Here is a 16,534-nt window from a genome sequence, read left to right as displayed (position 1 = left end):
ACACTAAAAAACATAGTGAATGACTCAAAAATAGGCATGAATCCAAAATACATAACGCTTCATTTAAATTTTTTAAGCTGATTTTTATTCATTAATAACACAAGGACAAAAAAAAAAATCATATAACAACTCAATAGAGAAAAATAAATTACAGTTGATTCAAAATTAGTAATAGTCTAATTGACTTGAATTTGTGAAGTTATACTTGAATAGTAAAAATATTTCCCATATTTGTATATGTCTATGATATTAACTGAAAAGTATAATCCACTGAAAACAAGTCTCATCAAAGTGGTTTCCCCTATCATACGGATAATGCTTTGCATTAACCAACTCTTAAATATTCAGTGTTACCGAAAATAATCTTCATGACAGAAATTCACAAATATAGCCTATACATTTGAGAACAGAAACGCATCACGTAACTGTAAAAGTAAAAATAAAATAAAAAAATAACAGCTTGTTTGTAAAAAGGTTGTGAATTAGTATTTAATACGGTGACAAGTCACATGACAAAAGAACGAACGACTCGAACCCGAAGACTCGAGAGATGAACTAATCTTTTCTCTTTCCGTTACTGACAGCATAGCCTCTATGGGACTGACAGGAAGAACGAAAGACTCAGACCCAGTCGAACCCGGGGTCGAACCCGAACTCGAGACTCGAAAGTAGAACTAATCATTTCTCTTTCCGGCCCTGACAGCATAGTCTCTATGGGACTGACAGGAAGAACGAAAGACTCTAACCCGTCCGAACCCGAACTCGAGACTCGAAAGATGAACTAATCGTTTCTGTTTCCGGCCCAGCAGACAGATCAGAGTCAGACACAGACGAGTCACTGACGAGTCACTGACCCATATGTTGCGTAATGCGCATGCGCGGTCAACACAAAATGAACGAATCACTCTCTGAGACAACTCGGTAGTCCCGAGTCATATTAAAGATTCGTTCAAAATGAACGAATCGTTCATGAACGACACATCACTAATTTCAATATATGTGACTTCTGTATGGGGTTCACGGGCCATCCTTAGCCCGATAGACAAAGGAGACATCCTTTCTTCAGCAGACGGCGACCATGCACCCGTACTCAGCAGGTGCCGGCGAACACGTCTTTCACAGACCTTCCCAAGCCGGATTGACATAGTAGACGGCGACCACGCAGGAGATCTAAGCCGAACAGCAACTCCACCCTGCTTTCTGCCGACGCTTCCTTTTCCAGGTCAACATTGGTATACTGGAAGGTAAGTATGGGGCAAAGGAGAGGGACGAGGCAGGCAAATGTCACACCTAGCAGTTTCAACAGCCACTTGAATGTTCATAAGTGTTTGACACAACGGCACCATCTTTATGACATGACTAGAACGGACCACAAGCCAAGAGAACGACTCGTTGTGGAATGTGTCTATGTCATAAGGCTTGTTCGACTTGAACTGGCGCTGCACAGACTGATCAGTTTATGACATCAAAGTACCACGAGAGCGATTAGAGAGCAGACGGCTCCTTATATAGATAAGTGAAAGACTGCACCTGTAGAAGAAAATCAACGCCTACTTCATCAATCCAACTTTGGCGTTCAACTTCACATTTTTTGTGACTGAGTTCTGGACTCGTGCCAAAACTCCTGTTATAACAAAGTCCATTTTATCTATAGTCTTTGGTTATAATCAATGAATCTCTTATTTACATTGTGTTTGCACTGTTAGTTATGATTAAAGCATTTGTGAGATTGCAGAAATTATGTTGAAATGACGAGATCACTGCATTCATTCGCTCAACATGTCAGTGATCGGCTACAATGTTCATCACTGCAACCTTTCATGCCACGATCTAAATATAATGCCATAGATCTGGAAATAATGTTATAATCAACACTTTATGATTATGCAGCTACTGTATTTCATATGAAAAGATGTTGGCCAATCACAGCAGTGGGCGTTTACACTGAAGTCTCACAGCAGACATTCCCCCTCAAACAGAGCTTTCACGAGTTCACACTTACAAATAAGTCATATAGAATAAAAGCGTATTTGGCGTGCTGTCCGAGGAGAGGGCTCCGGGCTCGGTATTCGGCCCGAACCCAGAGTACTCCCCCCGTATTCCTGGCTGTAAAAGAATGAGCCAAGAGTGAGGAGTCGGGGTGGTGGAGGGATGCTGAAAAACTGTCAAGGAATGTTAGGTGAGTTGACAGAGTGAATATATATATGCTTCTTGTCATGCTGATTAGGGTAGACATAATTGTTTGATGACAAGTAGATTGGAATGATTATTTGGACGTGCTCCTCCCGAACTTTGTTTATAAAACATCATTTAAAATCAGAGGGCTAAAATCAGGGTAGGAAAAATGCCTTTTATTTCTAAATTATGACAATTTTTGATGTAAAAATCATACTAACATTATAAGTGCACCCTAGCAAAACATAATAAAACTGCAGTTCATGACCCCTTTAAGTGATTGAGTGTGTGTCCTGTATATTATAGGTGAGTGTATATATATAGAGATCTGTTAAGTTTGTATGTGCATGAACAAAGGTTTAAAGCAGAATAAGTACATAAGCACTAGTGGGAAGAAAAGCCCTTTGGAATTGGTAGGTTTTCTGCATTGATTGGTCATAAAAATGTCATCTGATCTTCATCAAAATCACAAGTGTAGACAAAACACAATGTCCTTAGAGTGATAATTCACCCCAAACATTCCCATTTACTCACCCTCATGCCATTGCATGACTAAACATAAAGCAGGATTTTTTTTTGCAAAATAATCCATCTCTGTGAGTCCGCAATGGGAATGATTGGCTGCCGCTCATTTGATGCTTAAAAAGCACACAACGATCGTGACACTAATTCATATGAACTCAATCAATGTCTTCTGAAGCAAAACAATAGGTGTGTGTAAGAAATTCTAATATTTTTAATTATTTTAACTTTTTGTGTAAGAAAATCTGAAAATACTATATTAACTATAATAATTGCTTCCAATCTACTTTCATAAGAGTGTTCACAAGAGGGATATGGTGACGTGATGATAGCACATATATCCCTTTCAGCAAGCTGTAATGCAGCTAATTTGTCTAAAGCAGGTGTTCCTTACTCATGTCATGAATTTCTTGAAAGTGACTTACAAAAACAGTGCCTTATCAACACTTTCTGCACGGTCATTGCCCTCTCCATGTCTATAGCTGTGAGACTAAAATGCTTCAAACTTTCGAAAGGGTTTGTTGCAACCAGGCAGAGCAAAAAAATGTAACTATAGTTTAATTGTAAACATGCCTTTGAATTTGCATGTGCCTTACAAATAGAAATGCACAGATTGTACTGCATGTGTGTGCACAAAGTTTGCAAGTATACATGTCGTGAAACTCACCTAAGATTAGCGTTGTGTACTGTCTCAGAAATACATGTATATCAAGTGAAAATATAATAATTTATTTCGAAATGTATTAATTATTTATTACCTCTTTAACCAAGCAAAAAAAATCAACGTCTGTGTGCTGGATAACACTGACTAGCGAAAATGCCTCAAATTGAGAACTGTGAATGCAAAACGTGATTCACGCCAAAAAGACCAGTCAAGAATTTCTGCCACTGTCTTGTCCTTCAAAAACAAACTATTTTTTTAATACATGTCTCACAAAAATACGTCTAGGTACTCACACCACTAAATCGAAAGAAAAAATATATAAACCATTTTTTTGCTTTGGTGAATTTTTTTATCTGGCTTTTTGACTTCTCTTGTCTTTGGTGGAGTGTGCGAACTATAAAAATATGCAAGCAAAAACGTCTCGGGTTATGACTGTAACCGTACTCCACATGAACTGGTGTCTGAAAAGCTATCCAAACACGGTAATCGATATTGACCGGCGACAGCCTATGACGTCACTACTAGCAGCCTTTCGAAAGGGAACAATGCTTATCCCCAAAAGCGGATCAGTGGTCACGTGATCAAAACCAATCAGCAAGTGAACGCATCTAGAGCGCTGCAGTGTCGTTAAGCCGAGCTGATAAATGGACCGTGTTGTCGTTAACGCTGTTTATGTTCCTCTTATATGGAACATTTTATGAACTTTTGTTCTAATTTCATTGAGGAAAATTATATTTTGATAAATATTGTTGTATTGCCCAGTCCTATGTGCACAGGTAAATAATGTATAATAAATACTGCAATATTAAATTTAAGATTTGGCGATTTTGACTTCATGGTGACTCCAGTAACAGTGTAGTATTTAGGATACAGAATTACTGAACTTTTAAGGTTGTTGTCTTGCTTCTCTCTAACTTATATTTTTGAGTGCGTGTCTGAGACCTATTAAACAAAATGTGTGTTTGTGAACACATGGAAACTAAAAACTTAGCATGATAATGAGGTAATGAGGCTCTTCAGGATCAGGAATGTGGAAGCTGCTTTACAGATACGCCTGTTTTGCACACGGCACTCAAACACAGAACCAGGAAACAGGAATCACGAGAGTTCAGGGAAAGTAAAACTGAAGTGTAGTTGAGCTGTTGTGTGTTTGTGTCTCTGTATTCATGCAGTAAAATGGCAGAAGCCAGATTTTCTCAGGATGAGTTCATGTGTCCAGTGTGTCTGGATCTCCTGAAGGATCCAGTGGCCATTCCCTGTGGACACAGTTACTGTAAGATCTGTATTACAGACTGCTGGGATCAGGAGGATGAGAAGAGAGTCTACAGCTGTCCTCAGTGCAGATAGACATTCAGGCCAAGACCTGCTTTAGCTAAAAACACCATTCTGGCTGAAATGGTGGAGAAACTGAAGAAGACTAAACTTGCTGCTGACTGTTACGCTGGAGCTGGAGATGTGCAGTGTGACGTCTGTACTTGAAGAAAACACAAAGCCGTCAAGTCCTGTCTGGTGTGTCTGAACTCTTACTGTCAGAATCACCTTGAACAACATGAGAGTTTGTTTAAAGGAAAGAGACACAATCTGACTGATGCCACTGGACGACTGCAGGAGATGATCTGCCGGAAACACGACAAGCTCCTCGAGGTTTTCTGCCGCACTGATCAGAAGTGTATATGTGTGCTGTGTGTGATGGATGAACATAAAAACCACGACACTGTATCAGTGGCAGCACAGAGGACAGAGAAACAGGTATGAACTTACAGAACCCATTATGATAATTTACAGGCTCATAATATTGTTTATGGGGTCTACTAACTAGACTACATTTACATCATTTAATGGTTTTACTCTAAATTCGTTTTAGGGTATGTTTACACGACAACGATATGCAGAAAACAGAGAAGTTTTTCCTTAGATTTTTCCATGTACAGACAACACCACTGTCAAAACAATCCCCACTCACACGATCTGTGAAAGCGACTAAAAACGGTGTATTCTGCTGCCAGGCCATTAGATGGCGATGAAACACTATAGACTGAAAATGTAATACGGATGTGATTAATTTGCTGCACATTAACTGCAACAATATACAACATACTAAATTCAGCTGAACATATAATAATTATGAGCTGCAGAATTACTCCTTAAATAAACAACGTTACACATTGTGCAATAACAACAAACATTATTTCAATTGAGACATGTAAGGCTTGCAGAGCAACACCTCCATTAATTAACAGCGTTCTCAATTAAACACACGAGCAGTGCGAAGCTCCGCCATTATACGACAACGAGCAGCAACATGTCACAACATTATTGTGAGGTAAAAACAACAACAAACTTCAGTATACTTACTGGTAGTTGCACGCACACAATACTTGGAACTTGTAAATAAGTACAGCAACACTATCTTAGATTATCTATATAAATATAAATATAAACTGCACAGTCTTTCAACGCCAGCGCTCTCTTCCGAACTTTTCCGAAACTGAAACTTAAGCTGTCTGCTTCCGCGAGCCGCAGAGCGCAGTGACGCTCCTGATTGGCTGATTCTCAAGCAGCTAGTTTTATCTGCCTGAAAAAGGTCGTCCTTCGTCACAGATCCAACACCATCATGCATATTGAGTGGTTCGCACCTGAGGAGACAATGGGGCCCGCATACATAATGAGCCATTCATTCAGGTGTGTCACTGAGCCACAAGAATGAATGCAAGAGCAATATATATGTATATATATATATATATATATATATATATTCTACCAAATTGGTTCACAGTTGGAAGCATCTCAATTTTTTTTATTTTTCCACAAATTATGCTTGCAAATTGTATAATATCCAAGGAAAACATGTCTAGTAATTTGTGCAGTTAATTCTCATACTGTATTTTCAGTTTTGGAATATGTATCCTCTCCCCAAATTTGTCACTAATAAAACACAATAAAAATTATTTAAAGAAAAGGCTTATATTTACCTTTTAATAGTTTGTTTACATCTACCTTGTAAATATATTTTTTTATTAAAAAGGTTACAATTACAACAACAATTCAAGTGTAATCTTGCTTTGTAAAAACTAAAGTATACATTTTATCATACATATTTCAAAGTTAAGGATTCATTACTTTGAATATAGCCTACATTGGAACAAACACATAACATATTATTTGATTACTTTATTTTTGACAAAACATACTATATTTAACATATGAGCAAAAATTGGCAAACAAAAGCTTATTTGAGGTGGCAGATATTTTACAGTAAAAATGTATAATCTATCCAAAACTAGTCAACGAAATGTTGTCTTTCATATGTTAATTTGCAGTTTAATACGTTGCTTATACAAATACATTTTATTTCAACATATTTCAGTCAATTTTTACTCATCTCAGTATAGCAATTCATACTTTGCAGTCACGTGACTACCATGGATACCTGGCGGGCAACAAACGGGTATTTTCAATGTTGAGTCCTGTAGTTCCAGGTCTTTCTAGTAGCTATCAAGTCTGTTAGCGAGCTAGCTGCATAACTATGGACTAGGATTAACTCCAAGGTAGCTAAATTGTGTAAAGCAGACAAGGTTTTTTAAGATAATCGAGCAGTAATAATTCCTCCGTAAATAATCTAGCTCTACTGTTGGGTCATCTCTGGTTCTCAATGAAAACCATAGATATCACAAACCTCAAAACAACCTATCACACACTTTTGTTGTTGTTAGCAAAAGACGATAGCTGTTACTGTGCGTTCACACCGCCACCGGCGAGAGCGTCAAAGTGCCCGGAAGTCATTCATTTTCAATGAATTTTGCCGCTCTCGCCGGCGGCGGTGTGAACGTACTGTTAGCCTAGCTTAGACTCATAACACAAACAACTGACTCGCCAAACCAGCTGGTGGTGTTGATTGACGAAACTACAGGGTAACTTAAAGACACGATTAATTACATGATCATACACCCATTGTATTCAAACAAATGTTGAAATTACCTTTGATGGAGTGATGGAATGATCACTGCACAGACGTGTATACTGTGAAGGTTGCTTATCTCATCTGCGGTTAGTGCATCCAATCGCATAACAACTATCTGGCATGTCATTTACACCTCAAAACACCAAATTCTGTATAGTAAAACTGGCGACGTCCTGGCAAGATCCTTGATTAGTTTACTGGGTTTTGTTGCTGGAGAACGACGTTCTTGCCCGCCAGCCAGTACTTGTGACGTCACGTGCAAAGTATGAATAGGCTATAGTTCGCTAAAAGCGGATCATTCATTCACACACAGAAACGTGATTCAAATTTAAACCGTCTTTTTGTGAGTTGTGGTAAACAGCGTGCATCTCTGCCGTTCATTCATTCACACAGAGAAACGCGATTCACTTGAGAATGAAAAAAACTTACTACAGTATAGCTCAGGATCCGTTGCTCCTCGAAATACCTGCGCTTCTGAGGTACATTTTCCATTATTATTATTACGATAGTATTATTCCTCACAGCGCTGCGAGACAGTGTAAACAAGTACAATGATCTGATTAAACTTGGTGTTTTCTCGAGCTGATATGGGGGCGTTCACAGTTTGCATGGATTGCCTCAGTCATTTGCGTTTGAATAGCGCGCGCTCTCCGTGGGCGGGGTCACATTAAAAATAATGAGCTGAGATGAGAACGACTGACATCTCTCTCTTTTCATACAGATTACATAAACAGAGAATATTTGATTTAGTTTTGAATTAGATAATTTAAAAGTACACACTTGAATGATTATAAAGATATATTGCTCATGCCTGGGTGAATAGTATTCGCTGAGTTTTGTTTAAGTTTAGAGACGTGCTCGAAAAAAAAAGTTCACCGAGACGGACAGGCAGAAAGCACACCCTGTTTATTTACTTTATTTTACAAAAACACAATGTTTTTTTTCGCCTGTAAGTGGACACATAAAAAAGTAGACATTTAACAGTTTATTTTTTCATATTTCTTCATAAGTCTGTATGACCATAAATGACGGAGTATTTTAAGTTTATTTTGCTGCTATGTGAAAAAAATCGAGCAAAACGCACCCGCGCATTTGCCGACCTCAGGGGGTTAAAACCAGCCTTCTGAAAATCGATTGGTCAGCCGGTCCCAGTCTGTTGTGATTAGCACATATGTCGGAAATGTAATTCGCTTTACCATAAACAGCAATGGGATGACAGAGGAATTGTTGCTGGGACGGCGCAATGCTGCTGCTTATATTCACTCATAATGATGATTGACAGGACTGAATGATTAGGCTCCTCAACCTACATTTGTAACTTCAATTATAACATCTGACTAGCATTGAACTGCATAGTTCATAAAGCAGTCATTATAAAAGTAGTGAGAACACAATAAAAGATTGAGGTTGTATACTGTTGAGGAATAGTGTTAAAAGTACAGTTTAACCATCAAGTTAGTCTGCATTAGAAAATAGGGTTTAGATTCGGGGTGGTAAAAACTGTGTCTCTTGGACTCCTATCATGGGGAAAAGCATAATAGGACCTCTTTAAACCAGTATTTTACCCAAAAAAATTAACATTCATCATTTACTCATGTTATTCCAAACTGGCATGACTCACTTTTTCTGAGTAACACAAAAGAAGGTATTTTAAGGAATTTCTCATCTGTCCATATTTTGAAAGTAGAACTCCATTGGGAGTGATCAGAGGGTGCTTCTCATTTCTTATTTGTGTATCCTCGTTACCTTTCCTCGCGTCTCAGCTCCAGCTTCAGGGTGCGAGGGAAGGCTGCAAGGGAAAAAAATGGAGGACGGAGGAATCGAATGAAAGCTTTTTTATACATTGGAATACTTGAACACTCGAGCATCACTTTACAGCATCATCATTAGTGCTCAAAAGATCTGCCCTTATGTTGTTGAAGTTTGGTTATTCAAGAAATTCATAATGAGTAATAATAAAGCAAGATACCCTGTTGAAATATGTGTGATTTATATAAACTGCAAAGGTAAAGTAGCCTAGAAATCTAGACGCACACTAGCGGCAGCAAATTTTATTTTGCAGCCAGGGTAGTCTAGCAACTCTCCGTTGACTTTCGAGCTGGAAAAACCAAACTCTACTCAGGCCAATCACATCGTGTATAGAGTCAGCGGGCGGGCTTAACATAATGACGGCAGAGTTGCGACGGTTCCAAAGAGTGGCTGCTGCTGGCGAACAGCGGTCTTTCGAATCGGCTTTGGCCGCAACTCTGGAGGACTTGGAGTTAAGCTTTTCTTTGAGAAAAGAACAAAGAACGGCACTTAAGTCATTCTTAAAAAAAGGAAGATGTGTTCATAGTTTTGCCGGCCAGATACGGCAAAAGTTTAATCTATCAACTAGCTCCACTGGTGGGAAACTCTCTGGTTGGTTGTAGCGCTATCCTATTGCATGCAGAGGGAATTTGAAAGACAACCGTTTATCCCGCCCCTTGGATTGAGCCCTGCCAATGGTTGCAATGATTGTGACCGATGTGAAGGGGGAGGAGAATTGATAAGTGTGTCACGTTTAGTCGATAAAACACTTCCGCAAAGGATACACTCATGTATCCTCACTCATGACTCCTCAGGAAGCCTCCTCATTTCTCGTCTCCTTGTGGTGTAATTAGAGGATTGAGATGTCCTTCAAGATGGCTGAGCTCGATCGGTTTCCGGGTCATAGGACGGAGGAGCGAGGACAAGGATGGATATTGAGAAGCACCCAAAGTCTTCTGAAAATATATTAAATATGGTGGCATGTTAAGTCATGTGACATCCATGAGCCAGTTAGGTTTGAGGTTGTTGACGTGTCACCATATTTGATTTGGGCTTTAGAAACAAAGACATTCTCCATAATATCTTCTTTTGTATCCAGCAAGAGAAATCATACAAGTTTGGAAAGACATGATGATGAGTAAACAATGAAGAACTTACATTTCTGGGTGAATCTATATAAAGCTAGGCAATAAAACTTGAAATAATGTTGGCACTTATGATTGAACCTATAATCTTTTCATGCAAGACCTTTAACCCCTCAATCTCACCACTTCTCTGATACTGGATTCATATATTTTTAGTTGATGATTAATGTGATGTTTCTCCTGTCATTGGTTTGTCCTTTAGCACCAGCTGAAGGAGACGCAGAGGTCGTTCCAGCAGAGGATCCAGCAGAGAGAGAAAGATCTTCAGCAGCTGAGAGAGGCTGTGGCGTCTCATAAGGTGAGTCTGGAGAAGAAGAGAAGTTTGAGACGTCTCAGTCAGGACTCACTGAAGCCACTGTGTGATTGTGATGTGTGTCCTAACAGCTCTCTGCACAGACAGCAGTGGAGGACAGTGAGAGGATCTTCACTGAGCTCATCCGCTCCATTGAGAGAAGCCGCTCTGAGGCGACACAGAAATCAGGAAAAGACTGCAGTGAGTCGAGCTGAAGGACGACTGGAGCGACTGGAGCAGGAGATCAATGATCTGAGGAGGAGAGACGCTGAGCTGGAGCAGCTTTCACACACACAGGATCACATCCATTTCCTGCAGGTAACAGAGATCTAGAAGAACAGGGTCATAGTGGACTTGAGCAAGAGACTCACAGAGAAACATTTCATGAGAGCAGAATGAGCCGTTGACTGAAGTGTTGATCTGTGTGTTCGGTTATTATGTCATTGTGGCGAGCACGACGAGGTCGAGGGCCGTGGGAGGACGGCGCGAGGCCGGTGGCATGATCAGGGCTCCAGACTAACTTTTCCACTGGTTGCACTGATGCTACCAACTTTCTCAGTTGGTCACACCAGCATATGATTTGGTCGCACTTTTTCTTTTTTTTTGCTACATGCCATGGGATTAATCAATGCATGCTGATGAATAGTAGTCTTAATCTGCATACCCTAGTTTTGCACTGATGTAAAAAGACTGACAGTGACACAAGACCTCATGTTAGCAAAATGTTTTAATCTTTTAACTCTCAAAAAAACTATAAAAAAAACATGTATGTTCTTTAATGTTTGATTATAATTTTACTGTCTTCACATAGGGATGGGAATTGATAAGATTTTATCAATATCAATGCCACTGACGATTCTGCTTATCGATCCGATTCTTTAACGATTCTCTTATCGATTCTTGATAGCACTGTCTGGAAAAATGTAGTCATATGCTTTTCAAAAAAACAAGTGGTTTTATTTATTTTAAAGCTTAAAGTGTCGATTGCAGGTTAAATTTTTCACGAAGATAATGTAATGTGTTTATTAAACATAAAGATAAGAACCGCCCACCATTGTTTTTTATACCAAAATGCTGAATATAATATGAAAAGTTGGCACTTTTAACAGTGGTTTTAACCGCTCCCGCTCCCTTCCACTAGATGAGGCGTGACGTCATAAGAGGAACTCACTAGTAGAGTTACCGGCATAGTCAATAGTACGCTAGCAGCTAAATGTAATTACTCATGCATTAAGTATGGTACTCTTCAATGTTGTATTTCTTTGAAAGCTATAGATGCCTTATACATAACTACAGAAAAGTTGGTTGTATGTTTTATTTGATAAAAAAATTATGGATAAAATACCTCAACTGTAAACATACTCGTGTGTGCTGACTTCAAGGGGGCCGTGATCCTGCCTGAAATGAGAATAAGCTATTCGCAAAACAAACGGGTTCAGGCACCGGGTTCAGGCACGTCAGATCAGCCGGTCGCAGGTCGAGCTGTTCCACTAAACTCCAAAACGCGTTCACCTCACTGCAGCACATACTCTCCACTGCTGATTCAACTGGGTGGCATAGCCCACACAAACACAGTGATGGGGACATCGATCTCTCTTTTTCTTTTCTGACAATAAACATCGCTAATTAAATCGTGAGAAATTGATAAAGCGTGGATTGAGGAAGGGTATTACATGACGTTTGAGGCGTTGATGAGACTAGCGATTGGTGCCTGTGCAGTGTGTGCATCTCTACAGCTCTGATTTGGACTGACACCATGTAAGTAAATAATGTCTTCAGTCGTTGCCCCTCCTTGCTATTCTACATGACGGCAAGATTTTGAAAAGACTGGCTTGTTCCGTTATATTACCCGGGTTAAGTTTGCACCAGGCTAGCCTAGACTAGCTCTAACGTAGCTACTCACCAGGACACCTGGCCAACCCTCCACTCATTCTCCTCACACCAAGCATTAATAACTCTTTGAGTGCCATGGGTCCTGGCAATTTCCTCCCCTCTCTCACGCCTGATCGGTTAAAAATTGTAGGGCTGTGGTCCATAAAGAATTTGATGGTTTCCCACATCCTCAGTCGGTCTCCAAATAGCCATAATACAGTAAGAATCTAGCAGAGTATGGGTTGCGAGTTCCTCTTATGACGTCATCACCCAGTAACTGAAAAAACACGCTACCTTTGAAGAAACCCCAATAAATGTTATTTTAACGCATTTTAAGACAGAAATAATTAAATATATACATATAGAGCACTTTAATTTACGCATTAATTGGCTGTGGTGGTTAACCTGCAACTTACACTTTAAGCTTGAGTAAGCAAACTTTTTATGTAGCCTAACTTTTGTAATAAATAGAACCTTATTGTAAAGTGTTACTGATTAGTTATACACCGATTCAGACGTCTCCTGAGTTCACTGTTGGAAAGATCAGTTGTTTTAACCATTCATTAAAATGAATCGGTTCAAAGGTTTGCGAATTGGACGTGTCATGCGCGTTGTGTGATTATCCCAGCAGTTAGGACATGATGGACATCCAAGATTTCTGTCAACACAGAAAACATTTCATCACTGGATAGTTTTTTCGTTTAATTAAAGTGTTGTTTTATGTCAGCTGAATGTCCGGAACGCTTTTCAGAGAAGATAAGGCAACGTATTTAGCACAATTCACACCCAGCCGTAATTCAGAAAAAAAAAAATCTCCTAATGCTCCACATGAAACTGCAGTCTTCCGACCTTTTACCACCGTGTCGATTTATTTTGATTAATATGTGCAAGGGAGAGAGAGCAAGACAGCGCTTAATTTGGAGACGGTTAAGTCTTGTTTACACTTTCGCCTGGCTCCGAAGAGAGATAGTGCGCGCGCGACCGGCTCTCTCTCTCTCTGCTCGTTCTTTCAGTTAAACATGCACCCTGTCACAAGCGCGGCAGTTCATCTACATTACTCACCGATCAAATAAGACTTTGGCGGGACAAAAATTCACTTTGGCGGGCGCTAAAACAAGTTCAATGTAGGAAAATTCATGCGTTTAACTGAGTAATGTTAGTAGGCTACATGACCATGCACTCGCACAAATGCGACCACATAAAATTTTAACTCGCACATTCTCAAAAAATGGTTGCATATGCGACCATTTTGGTCGCAATCTGGAACCCTGATGATTGATAATGAGTGACACGTGCGCAACGCACCGGTCTCGTATCTCTCACGGAGGAGCGGAAGCATAAAAGGAGCGACGACAGTGGTGATCAAGAGAGGAACAGGCGCTCGCCACAATCATCATGATCATTTTCATGACTCTCATCTGATCATTTTCTATTGAAAGAGGCGCACTTACAAATGCAGTTCAGGTCTGGAAATCTCTTTTTCTGAAGAAGAAACTTTTTTTCTGTTTCTTCCAGCTTCCAGACAGCAACAGCTCAAAACTTCATTAATATTTAAACACTTTTTTTTATAACAATGTGAAATCCATGAACTTGATGGCACCGGTTTCACTACTAAAGATCAACAAGAGCCGCTGAAATCTGACAGTAGTGCAGGTTATTGATGAAGTGTGGAGGTGATGAGCTTTGATTTCTGTTTTCTGTAGAGTTTCCAGTCTCTCTCAGCTCCTCCTGAATCTACAGACGTAAATGACAATCCCTTCAGTTCTCTCTCCTCTTTTGATGGCGTGAGAGAATCTGTCCGTCAGCTGAGAGACAAACTGGAGGATTTCTGCCAAGAGGAGCTGAAGAAGATCTCTGACAGAGGTAAAGTCCTGGAGATTCATCAGCTCTCAGAAATGATCCTCCATCATCTCATATCATGTAGAAGATCATATTAGAAATGTCTTAGGAACGGATGCAGGGATCATTTTCTCTTGACATGATAATCAAACTCTTCATGTCTGTTGATTTCCACAGTCACTTTCACCAACATTGTTCCCAGAACCAGGAACGACTTCCTACAATGTAAGTCACTAAGAAAACCAGCAGAGAAACTCACTGAGTGTCTTCATGTTCTTCCTGTAGAAGGTGAAAGAAAACATGACAGAAGAGTTTTATAGTTGATCATGTAAATTAGTGTTTCTCAACGGAGAGAACATCGAGGGGCGCTGGAAGCAAAATCAGTTGACTCGTGACTTTAACAAAGATGTAAATCAGGGGATTCAACATATTCTTCAAAAACAGGATGTCCTCTAAAACTAATGAATAACTAGAATTATTTTTCACTGAAACATTCATCCAAGATTTAGAGGTAAAATCACAGTAGTAAAAAGCTTCAGGAAAGTAAGAACAAACTGAAATATCTTCTGTAAAAATTCCTCTATGGATTTATCCTAAACAGGATTTTGTAACAAATCTCTTTAACCTTTGAGGAAACAGACAGAAATTTAAAGAAAGCTCAAGATTGCCAAAGGCTACAGCACTGAAAATCACCAACAATAGGCCTAGAATACTTAAAAACATTGTAGATCAAATTATTACAAAAGAATCATACTGACCCCAAATATTTGAGTGGTGTATATATTAGGCATAATTATAATAAACACAGAATAATAACCATTAATATACAGTAAATGATACACTGATGTAAATGATGATTTGCACAGGATATCTGGTAAACTAGTAAACCATATTATTGCTCTTCCTGCATTGACACCATTATATGAGAACTGAACTGAGCTGGACGATGACATCACTGTTTTCTCCAGAGCGGCTGTATAGATAAATGAACTAAATGAATAACTTTTTTACATCAGAAATTAATCAACACTGAACTTACTTAAGCTGGACAATGACTATTTTCCTCTAGATCTGCTGTACAGACGAAACAAACTTTATTGCATTATTTTCCTGTTATCACTGTAAAACTGCTTTGAAACAATCTGTATTGATCAAAGCGCTAAATAGATAAAGGTGACTTGACTACTGAGACACTGCTGATATACTGAACATGAAGAGTTCAGCTATAATAAAAGATCAGACAGATTCATAATTCCTGATTCTGATGTGTTTTCTCTCCATCAGATTCCCATCAGCTCACTCTGGATCTGAACACAGTGAATAAACTCCTCAGTCTGTCTGAGAGGAACAGAGTGATTACTAACACTTACACAGAGCAGCCGTATCCTGATCATCCAGACAGATTTGATGTGTATCAGGTGTTGTGTAGAGAGAGTGTGTGTGGACGCTGTTACTGGGAGATTGAGTGGAGTGATGGTTTGTTTGGTGTGTGTATATCAGTGTCATATAAGAGCATCAGCAGGAAGGGATCGGGTACTGAGTGTGGGTTTGGATATAATGATCAGTCCTGGAGTTTGTTCTCCTCTTCCTCCAGTTCCTCATTCAGACACAATAAGATAAAGACTGAACTCCCTGTAAAGTCCATCAGCAGGAGAGTAGGAGTGTATGTGGATCACAGTGCAGGAACTCTGTCCTTCTACAGCATCTCTGACACAATGAGCCTCATCCACACAGTCCAGACCACATTCACTCAACCGCTCTATCCTGGGTTTAGGGTTTATCCTGGATCATCAGTGAAACTGTGTTGATGAATGAGAACAGACTGTAGAGAGATTCTACCCATAATGCTTTGAGCTGCATGACAAATCAGTAACAGTGAGATGTTATAGAGTCTCTTATTTTCTCTTCATTACATTAATACTACAGCTGAACTTCTGTCTTTGAAATAACATTTCAGAATAAATGTGTAATGAATCCTCATATAGACAGTCAGATCAGTGTGTGTTCGTGAGTCATGATGAGTCACGGTGTGTATCTGTGCTTTTCTCTTTTCTGTATTAATAAATGTAAAATATATAAACCCAGATTATCTGATCGTACTGTAAACCCTTTATAACTGCCTCAACCACATTAAGTTTAGGACTGCTATAAATCTGATTTTTAGGAAGGGAACCACCAACTTACTTTTACATAGTACTAAACTAAACCAGGTATAAATTACATGAACAAGTCAGGCAGTAAAATATGTTTTTGTCAGTTTATGTAAACCACCCAAA

At 39.3% G+C, this 16,534-nt stretch overlaps 1 pseudogene across 1 annotated transcript; it reads left to right on the top strand.

Moving 5' to 3' along the window:
* The first annotated feature begins 4,468 nt into the window (after window positions 1-4,468).
* Window positions 4,469-16,066, top strand: LOC311080547 (tripartite motif-containing protein 16-like; annotated as a pseudogene). The gene is made up of 6 exons (XR_014609582.1): window positions 4,469-5,110; window positions 10,458-10,553; window positions 10,640-10,865; window positions 14,123-14,282; window positions 14,436-14,483; window positions 15,543-16,066. The product of XR_014609582.1 is annotated as a tripartite motif-containing protein 16-like (transcript).
* The last annotated feature ends 468 nt before the right edge of the window (window positions 16,067-16,534 follow it).

This window comes from Abramis brama (genome assembly GCF_963993115.1).
Source record: "Abramis brama genome assembly, chromosome: 4".
Taxonomy (NCBI): Eukaryota; Metazoa; Chordata; class Actinopteri; order Cypriniformes; family Leuciscidae; genus Abramis; species Abramis brama.
The sequence above is the reverse complement of the archived record's forward strand: the minus strand, read 5'-3'. Positions and strand labels throughout refer to the sequence as shown.